Consider the following 10,782-nt stretch of genomic DNA (forward strand, 5'->3'; position numbering starts at 1 on the left):
AATGGATTTTCGAGTAACATTCCTTTGTGATCTGAAATCGTCAGACTTATTCAGTACATGTGTCATCAAACTTAGCGTTACTTCCGGCGGTTGCGTTTGTATAAATTCCAAGCCTGATGTCTACTCTGCCATTTTCCGTCCACCAGCATCAGCAGTTGCCCGGTGTAAGTATAAAAGGCATTTGTTTATTACGATCGGTAAAATATGCTCGCATCCTAACAGCTTTGGGACGCATTCATTTGATATGTGACACACAAAAGTGTAGCGTTCTGGTGTTATACTGCGCATTACAGATATGATTAATTTTAATAACTCTTATAAATTGTATCAACTTATACACATTAATGCATTCTTTGTCGTTAATACACGGAAACAACATGTCTGGCAAAAAAGATAATTATATTCATGTTTTGTTGTCTTAGTATAAAAGTTTGAATGCAGACATACGGAGTGTTTTCAATTTAAACCTGAAAACATTTGTCATTATTGGCCCGTTCTGTAACAGGTCGATATCTTTGCATAAAACTAAGGTAAAATCACTCTCAAAACAATTCTAAACTAGTTTAAAGTTGGCTAACATAAAGGATGTCCAAATACCTGAAGTTTGCTTGTAAGGGAAAAGTTTAAAATGTGGAAAAGATGGCAAACTAAAACCAGTCGTTCATGCTTTGTGGATCATGGTACATTCAAAAACACTTTGCCAAAATCCTATGAATATCAACAAAGATCGTTTTGTTGAGCATACGCGTATTTTCAGACCTCAAAGTTTTGCATGGAAACTCTTATTTGTTTGAGTGTTGTTTAAAGCCGTACTTAGAGAACTGTGTACTTATAGGAGAAAGGAGAGCGAATCACCGACCTTTGCCACTCAGGGCTGGATTCAACATGGGCAGGGGCAATCAGCTTCAGCGGAAATAACGATTATCAAAAACGTGCATTATCATAAAGTATAAATTACACAAATGTCAAATGGAAAGGAGCTAGTAACAGTTGTACTTTTGAAAGAGGTAGAAAAGTAGGATCAAACGGACAGAATCGTAACATTTACAACACAGCAGATGTTTTACTGGCGTCCACAAGGCGGATATTCTGAGTTAACGTCAAATTACATACTCTTGAAAATTGTAGGGAGAAACGGTGGAAAAATGTCGCTTAAGTGGGATAAATTCAGCAGACTGATAACTATGAGTAATATAGAATTACATATATCCCATTTCCAAAGAGCTAGACATTCCCAATGCAAAGCTAACTTTTGAAAGAGGAAACTGAAGACTCCACATCGTGAAGGAGATATAAGTATGAATATCAGAACCGACATCTTTCTCAACTAAAATCTAATACTCGGACCATGGGACAGTCATTTTTGTTTGTACCTTACGATAGGGGAATGGCGGGACGTAGTACATGTACATGTAACGTGGTGGGAACTGTTAAGAAACACTCCCGCTGGCTGGACTATCTCAATCCATCAGAATTATGATATGTAATAACAATAATATTAACACCGAAGGCGGAAGACGCCCATTCATCATGGAGTATCAGAACACGTCTAGGCCTCTGACAACCCTATGATTGCAATACCACTCCACTATGTATGTCTGGTCAGCATAATGCCTTGCGTATACACGCTGCTGGCAACACCTTCAAGCTACAAACCGCGACGGCATCGTTCATACAACGCCCTGACCATGTCTCATGCACATAAGGTCATTTGTGAATCACACGAACTCAAAACGTCGTAAACGGTACAAAGACATGAGTAGAGAAAACTTCTTTGTGAGAACTTTTAGCGATATCACCTATACTTGCTTACTCAAAGATGAAATCCTCACCTACTGTTGGTCGAATGACAAGATTAGTATACGTGTAGATTTTGTATCAACATAAAGATATTACAGAGCAGTACACGAGGTAAAGCACCAATAAGTGAATATTAGTAATATAAAAATATCGATACAGCTTAGAGAATAAAACCAGAGCAGCGACGACAGTGCGATACCTGGCAAATAGTCACACGTATCAGTTTAATACGGTCTCTTGTGAACGTACTTCAGTTACGTTTTTATTCTAGGTGTTCATTCGAATGCTTAAAAAGTAGTAAATTACATACTCTCTAGCCCCCTCAGGAAGAATAAAGCAAATACGCCGAGATGTTATTTACAATATTATACACGTTACTGATGTAGAATTATTCAACGTGCAGTATTGTCATCACATTTAATATGAAAACACAATAAAAGCAATGCTCGCATAAGTGAAATGTTCTTGAATACGGCGTAAAACATCCATCAAATAAATCAAATAAATAAAAACAACGCAAAGTAAAAACTTTTAGTTAATGACTTGTCTTCTTCAGAAGAACTTGGTACTTAGACCACTAAGATGGGCTGTGCTTCCATAGCATAAGCATGGCATAAACAATGCAAAGGTTTTTACCCGCTAAACTAGAATTCACTCAGAGGTGGAATTCATTGCATGTGGACGGAAATCAGAAGGAATGCTCGAAACCAGGCGGCCATTATGACACAAATCTTGTGGAGCGTAACAGGAGCTAATTGGGTACTGCCGTGAACGACACTTCGCTCTTCTGCAATGTCTGAGACATTGTACATCGGGAATTTCACCTTGGGCATATCTGAGAATACAAGATGACAACCGTTTATTAAAGAATCCAGCTGATGCGTCAAAGTCAGACCAAACCCGTAAATAAAGGGTTTGGTTAAATGGGTAAGCGACAGGTGGCGCCGCGGGTCAATGGCTGCCGAAACAAATGTTAAACTTATAAATCAAGCAGTAGAGGATGCCTCGCGTCCTTCCAGAAGGTGACAGAGATTACTTCCAATTTTCTCATCCATTTCATCCGTTTTATGTACGGTGTCTGTTGCCGTTGGGGTCCAGGAGAAAAATCAGACGTGTTGTTCCAAAGTAGTCGGTGACCGACCCAAACGTTTCCTATCTATATATCAGTCTTTAGTCACTGTTGTGGTCAATTTGTCACAGACCTTAATGCTGGACATGTATTTGCATAAAGGCTTCTCCGCGCTCAGATGTATGGACCTTAGACAAACTCAGACGACAACAGAAACATGCTTAATAATCATGACAAAATTAAAGCTTAGTCTACACAGATGGAAAATTTCTATGATTCTTATCTGAAAATAATTTGCAGCCCGAAGATCACCATCCTGACAGACGTATCCAAGCCTGGCAAAACCCACGTGTAGTTCAAGAGATATGTTAAGGGATATTATGTCAATATCCAGACGACTTTACTAGGTCGTCTTATAGGCATGGTGGAATCGTAGTAAACAGTTACCGTGTACAAGAGAAATCCCAGATACATCCCAAAAATCACAATGACACTTACACGAACATTTTCAAGACGTAACACGATGTCATCAATCGCACGTTTCCCCTGTTAATGATTTAATTTACATATAAACGACAAAGCACATGAGAGAGAGATCCGTTTCCGTACTCCAAATTATGCATATCTCAAACCTCTAGGAGCTCAGGTGCGCCATAACAAAACAGGGTGCAAGGAACATATACTAATTAGCGATGTCATCCAAACAGTTAAGGTGCCGCACGAAGACAACACCGATTATAAGTGTTAATATTATGTGTGTACAGCTTAAAATGGTTGTTCACAAGAAGTGTTCAAAACGAAAAACGAAGTGTGTAAAATATCCATCTCATTTTGACAAAGCCACTTTGGGACGATGAACGCCCATCATGACAGAAGTAAACACACAGTCGGTAAGACATTTATAGCCTAGGTAATCTAGACAAAATATACGCGGAATATACAGTAATATACATATATGTACATTTCGAATAGCGTCATTAAGTAAATGTACACTTAGCAATTTTGTGTTTCATCTGCCACTTTATGGCGTGAACGGGTTAAGGCTACGTCACAGCTTATGTCGTGCTATCTGCGTTTGATTGGATAAAATTATGAAGATGGCTGCCTCGGTTCACAGCAGCCAAGTGGTCAGTATTGTCAGTTCCTTTGACATTTTAAGTCGACGAAATCTCATCGGACATAAAGTATAAAGCATGATACTTTTTAGAAAGCTTGAGCATATTGTTTTCGATCGAAATATGTTTTAACCAGATCCTTTCCTGTCTTTTAAAATGTTAAGTTTGCCTTCCCATGGTCACCGCTGTACCAACGTCAACATTGTCTGATATACAGCAATGACGTCATAAGATACCTATCGTCACAAAGGGGCTGGCGTATTTGAAACCTGTTCCCGCTGCTTTAGGTCAGTAGCTCACGAAACCTAACACGAAAAATCTTGAGTACCTCATTCAAAACTAATGGAATAAATAAATAAATCCCATGCATAGCATGTCCCTTGATTATGACTGTTTTAACGCAGCATTTCCGCGTTGTTTGGTACACATTATAGACATTACAAAGGCCGCTCTGTCCCTTTCTGAATACGAATGTCAGAAATTTCACTCGAAATTCTAAGAGCTGAAACTAGTAGATATGTGGTTACATACACCCACTATGTGAACACCCCATTTGACAGCCCCCAAGGGTTGCGTTTATGGTTTGTTTTTGCCGTCTGTTGTTGTTGTTGTTTTTGTTTGTTTGTGTGTTATTTTTAATAGTATTTATTTAGATATCAATATACCGTAGATAACACCATATATGGCTACCCATCTCGCACTGTATCATCTCCTAGATCCTGTGTGCTATAAGCCGATTTCCCATGTTACTGTCACAGCTTACAGTGTCGCGGATATTCTATCAAAAGCATACGTTTCAAGTTTTTTAAAGTTTACAATGAGTTCAAATTCTTTGCAAGAAAATGTGGACGGAAAGCCCAAAGCCTCTGGCGCTCTACGTTACGCTTGTGTCTAATCTCCTAAACCTGGGATTAGTGGACATAACCGCATGCTCTTGAATGAAATCGCTGCGTTGAATATAACAACAGTTGATAGTTCAATCTAAACTCAAATGAGACAAATATTTAACGACGACGTACACACTGTCATGGTTCACCACCTGGACATATATTAAATACACACTCTTTTGACGACTACCAAATGAAGGCTTGTTATCATGACGCCTATATTTAGACCCATATCTTACACCTTTGACACATTCAACCTGATAAAGACGAAATCATGTCAATTTTGGGGGAGTTTTAATCTAATGTTAATCAATCTGCTTATGTTACGAGCACTGAATACAAAGCATTCTTTTACTTAGGATGCATGTTATACCAATTACCTTGCAGCATCATTGATCTATAACATAGTCATTACAACAAGCTCTTAAATGAAAAGATAAACATGAAAATTACCTGGCGCCATGATTCAACCCATTGCATCCAACTTTGGCCCCCTTGAAGTATTAAAGAATTGTTGATTTTTTGTGTGTGTGTGTCCAAGATCCAACTTTAGATGATAAAAATAGTGCATGTCTCTGTTTCAACAAGAATGACAAATAAGGCTTGCCAACCTATCATCACATCGAACTGTATCATAATACACAATAACAATAAATGAAAAGGTTCCCTTTACTTAGAGAAGCAACTTCCCTAGTGCTTGTCAGCTGATGCAGTTAATGCTAATGTTTGTATGTGCTTGTCGATCTCAAGTCTGGCTTTGGCATCTTTTGGGGACGTTTTTTTGGGTTGAGTTACAATGAAGCCTAATCTTGAGAGGTTATTTCCATCTTATAAATTGTCCAACAACATGCAATCATTCGAATCAAAACGACTGATTCCAGGGCTATATTCATACAGGCAGACTATCTAAAAACTGTCAGTGTCACGGAGCGATAACGTCGTTCAACATCATTATATCCAAAGTGTTGAATCCACTTAGCAATCGGACGAGTTGAACGCCGCCAGAAATTACTACTGGAGACGTGATGCTAAGAATCTAGACTCGATAAGATAACCGCTTTAATTTATGAGTCCTGATTGTATGGTAGCCAATTCAAAATCGGAGCAAACCACTGTAGTCCTTAAAATGATACTACACTTTGAAGTGAGTGGTATTTGATTCCTAAAGATTATAACTCCCTACACTGCAGACAGTGTTTACAAAATGAGCAGATGTCTGGAATTTACTGTTTGGGATTACCTATCAACTCTGCCTGCCGTATGTTATGAACTAAGCCTTCCTGGTAACCACCTCAAATACATTTCCTGGTAACCATCTGAAATACACTTCCCGGTAACCACATGAAATAAACTTCCTGGTAACCACATGAAATACGCTTCGTGGTAATCAGCAGAGTTTCACTTTCTGATTAACACATATATCACACTACCTGGTAGCTACCTGAGTTACATTTCGTGGTAGCAACGCATAAATCATGTTAGAAACTGGTAAGGTTTTCTACAATGGACTTTGTTCTTAGGACATTATCGTCAGATGACAGCAATTATCTTAGCATTGGGAATGGCAGTCGTCCTTTATTTTAAGGTTTGGAGTAATTGTCCTGATAGCAATTCTGTCCAGAATTCCCCTAGGAGCTTAGTGCTGGAAACACTTCATCACACGGAGGATGTGTGCTATGTATAAAAAAGAACATTATTTGCACAAAGTGTGCATATTTTTCATTAGGAAAGTTTCCGGATGATTCGCATTTTTTAAGTGTTTTGCTTAAGCGAATGCACTTTTAACTTTGGTCACGCGCATATTCTCGCAACTTTGTTACAACAGGCAAATTTTGTGCTCATCGCAATGGAATTTAACGGATTTCTACCACAATGGTATCACAGGGGACAGCATCTCTAAAATCAATACATTTTGACTCCATGTGTCAGTACCGTGACTGACCTGAGAGATCTAATCACGACAACACTGCCTGCTTCCTAGTTTCTACAGCCAATCAACAAGACATTTCAGGCCACGTGTCTGTAGGCTTCTAGAACAGAATACATCGTACCAACATTAAAATCCCGTGACCGGCCTTGTCAGGCGATTTGGGGGTGGGAGGGGGTGGGGTTGGGGGTGATGAGCTGCTTACTTTCAGTTGAATATGAGCCAGATTTAAGCAATGTGACATAATTTTATACATGAGCCATTTATCAAACTATAACAAGATATTTAAAGATCCCGTCAAGTCTTTTATTTATTTATTTATTTGATTGGTGTTTTACGCCACACTCAAGAATATTTCACTTATACGACGGCGGCCAGCATTATGGTGGGTGGAAACCGGGCAGAGCCCGGGAGAAACCCAAGACCATCCGCAGGTTGCTGGCAGACCTTCCCACATACGGCCGGAGAGGAAGCCAGCATGAGTTGGACTTGAACTCACAGAGACCGCATTGGTGAGAGGCTTCTGGGTCATTACGCTGCGCTAGCGCGCTAACCGACTGAGCCACGGAGGCCCCCAAGTCTTTTAAAAGGCTGATTCAAGACTAATAAATAACACATATTCATGTATATGTATATATACTGCATTGCATATTTCAGCTGTTACAAGACTACTCATTTTAGCGGTTATTTTAAGACTAAATGGGTTTTTTTACGACGATCGCATCAGTAAGCATATAGTTTTCAAAGCAAACAAGATGAAGATATTGTCCGTCTTATAGTCATAAAATTGTATAACTGAAGTAAAAAATGCATCTCGTGGATATCGTGATGACACGTGGGCACTGTCATAACACGTGAGCAATGTAATGATATGTGAACACAGTGATGACATGCATCATCAAGCTTCACTATCACAACTTCTACAACGACAACAAACGTCAGATGGGATCTATTCTCAAATCGATATTATAATATAAGGACCATCGATATATATATTCATCGATTTTTGTAGTTACATCCGTTTTGTGAAATATCAAGATTTTATCATGCAAAACATGACTGCAAACAGTAATAAATGCACTTAAGATATTACAATGTCGATGCTCACGCTAAAGCCTTGTAAAAAGTACGCGTCCGAAAATATATATATATATGTGGTGGCACAAGGTACGTGGTGGTGAGAGACAGATGTGTAGATTATGCTCTAAAGCGTCCTGCCATTACGAAATGTATAATTTATACTAATATATGCTCCTTGAACATAGATCTCAAGCAATAAAGACGCTCGCTAGTTCGGGAAATAAATAAAGCTCTGATGTAATAGGAACGCTTTTTCTAAGACATATATTTGGCTGCATGATTGATGCATATCAACAGTTCCATTAGGCTTCGCAAATATAAAAAAATATTCTCTGGAACAAAAGTGTGCAAAATGCGCATGCTTAGTTTATATTTGAGCTTGGTTCGCTTTGCCATCATGCACTTCAGTCATGTTAGATGAAAGATTGTGTAAACTTACCTTACTCAGCTCTTAAACAACAAGCAATCCAAAGAAGATTCCCCGAATCCTAGCAGGTAGTTTGCCATATTCTTGGTAGCATTCTATTTGGGTAAATCCTGAAAGTGACAAATGGAAAAGTTGGAATAGTAAGATATGCCCAGAAAGGAGGCGATTTGTGGAGCAAAATGCAGATTTCCCCCGTCGACAACCACGGGGGTGGTCGTCCGTCAATGGTTATTTGGCCTGTCACCGGGAACGTATTGGCCACTTGTGCTGAGGAGGAAATGTGGGGCCATAGTGCGAGAGGCCGTCAAGGGGGTGCCGCCTGCAATCATCACTCCCCGTATCGACTTTCACCGTGAGTAGTGGTCCTCAGCTCTCACTAGCTGTAACGATGCGGGAACGGTCCGAGATACAATAAACCGGGGCGTCGCCTACATGTGCCGCCATCAGGCTTATGCAAACGACACAGGGATATTTCATTGAGCCGTTAGCAATGCTTCAGCTGAACAAGCTGACCTATTGCTTGTACAAAATGGGATTGCTAGCTTGGTTTTACGTTCATCCCTGTGACCAGATTACCCCTCCAGTGCTTTACTCGCCCTTGTTTGTTTGCCGTGAACAAAGTAATACAGAGTCCTGTCCTGTCAATCATCAAGGTGGGCCTAACACTTCAGTGCTTACATCTTGTGCAGCCCCCAGCACTTGATCCAGTTTGTATTAATTTACCAAATATTAAAACCATCTCGGTCTGTTTGCTAACTAGAATGAATTATTGTTTTTTGCACAAGAGTAGATATAGCTGTCCCCGTACTACATTCTACTTGACCGTAAATTATTAAATAATGAGATACACCCATTTGTTCAGGATGTTAACCAATACGGTTTTATTATCTATGTGGTTTAGTCTGGAGTCTTGTATGCAGGCAAGACAGATGGATTATAAAAACCAAACAACCTTTTCAGACGTGTACTTTTTACAAGGCTTTAGCGTGAGCATCGACATTGTAATATCTTAAGTGCATTTATTACTGTTTGCAGTCATGTTTTGCATGATAAAATCTTGATATTTCACAAAATGGATGTAACTACAAAAATCCATCTAAATTATTCGACATTTCTGTCAAAAACTAGGCTATCTAGTTTGCAGGCGAGAGAGTGTCTGCTGCTGTTATCAAAGATCCAGCAATAAATCCAAACCCATGCGCAAAAAGAGTCAGGTCTGGTAGCACTTCAGACAATCAACACGGTCTCGCAATTTTCGAGATCCTGAATGTGAGAACTGGAGAAATATTAGCAAATCAATATTAGATGATGGTTCGATGGTAATCCTTTGTACTACGCGTATATAAGTCTTTCCATATCTTCCACTGAGAGCCGTCTCTGCCTGACAAATTACAGGCACGTATTTGTTGTCCAAACCTTTTAATTGTCGCCTTATGTTTCACTGCAAGCCTGGAATATTTCGGTACATCTAAATGACAATAATCCGGAAATAACTTGACATATAAAAGCAATTACATTTAGTACACTATAAAAAAATACATTACCGCCCACATTTAGCTCGAAGGGAAGGGGTGTTAATGGTAGACGACAAAGGCAATCTTTCTCCCTCCCCTGGGATGGCTACCCATTTGAAATCAGCAGGTCTAACACTTGACATTTGTGTTGCCCTGTAGAATGGCCCATTTACAAGCGGCCAAATAGCAATTGTTATACCTGTAAATATTTTGTTTTAACTTCTGCACGCTCAGTGTATATTAACTGTATTAATTACGTAAGCGCTGGCCATGCCGTTACTGTACTGCAAGCTACCCTGCTAAACGCATGGACCGAGTCACTCAGAGCTGGGTCAGGAGACTCTGTGGAAGTTACCCTGCTAAACGCTTGGACCGAGTCACTCAGAGGACTGGGTCAGGAGACTCCTTGCTACATACCCTGCTAAACGAGTCACTCAGAGAGCTGGGTCAGAAGAATCTATGCTCTCCGAATGAACACATGGACCGAGTCACTCAGAGTCAGGAGAATCTATTGAAGTTACCCTGCTAAACGCATGGATCGAGTCACACAGAGAACTGGGTCAGGAAACTTTATGGAAGTTACCATGCTAAGCGCATGGACCGAGGCACTCAGAGAGCTGGGTCAGGAGACATCGAAGTTACCCGACTGGACACGTAGACTGAGTCACTCAGAGCGAGGTCAGGAAAATGGTCCGTCTTTTGATGGTAACCATGTCTGGATGTGTGCCCATATCGGATCATTTTTTCTCAAAGCATTCTGCTGTTGTGGTATTTATGCGGATTAGACAATTGGTAAATCTGGTGCAACCGAAGATCGAGATGTATTTTCTTTCTGAAGGAAGAGCAGTGTTTGTCTGCTTGAGGGTTCGTGATATTCTAGTTTCAACGACTTAAGATATCCAGATATCCAGATCCGTCAGATATCCAGTTATGCATTTGGCAACATAAGGTTAGAGTCAGTGT

The 10,782-nt window shown here is 39.9% G+C and overlaps 1 protein-coding gene across 1 annotated transcript in view; it reads right to left on the reverse strand.

Annotated features, from left to right (window-relative positions):
• The window catches only part of LOC135473108 (neuronal acetylcholine receptor subunit alpha-10-like), an 80,509-nt gene extending 72,100 nt beyond the window's left edge, over positions 1–8,409 (reverse strand). The window contains exon 1 of the mRNA XM_064752927.1: positions 8,318–8,409. The gene's annotated coding sequence lies outside the window, so the exon portion shown is untranslated. The remainder of the gene's footprint in view (positions 1–8,317) is intronic.
• Positions 8,410–10,782: the final 2,373 nt, after the last annotated feature.

This window comes from Liolophura sinensis, chromosome 8 (assembly GCF_032854445.1).
Source record: "Liolophura sinensis isolate JHLJ2023 chromosome 8, CUHK_Ljap_v2, whole genome shotgun sequence".
NCBI lineage: Eukaryota > Metazoa > Mollusca > Polyplacophora > Chitonida > Chitonidae > Liolophura > Liolophura sinensis.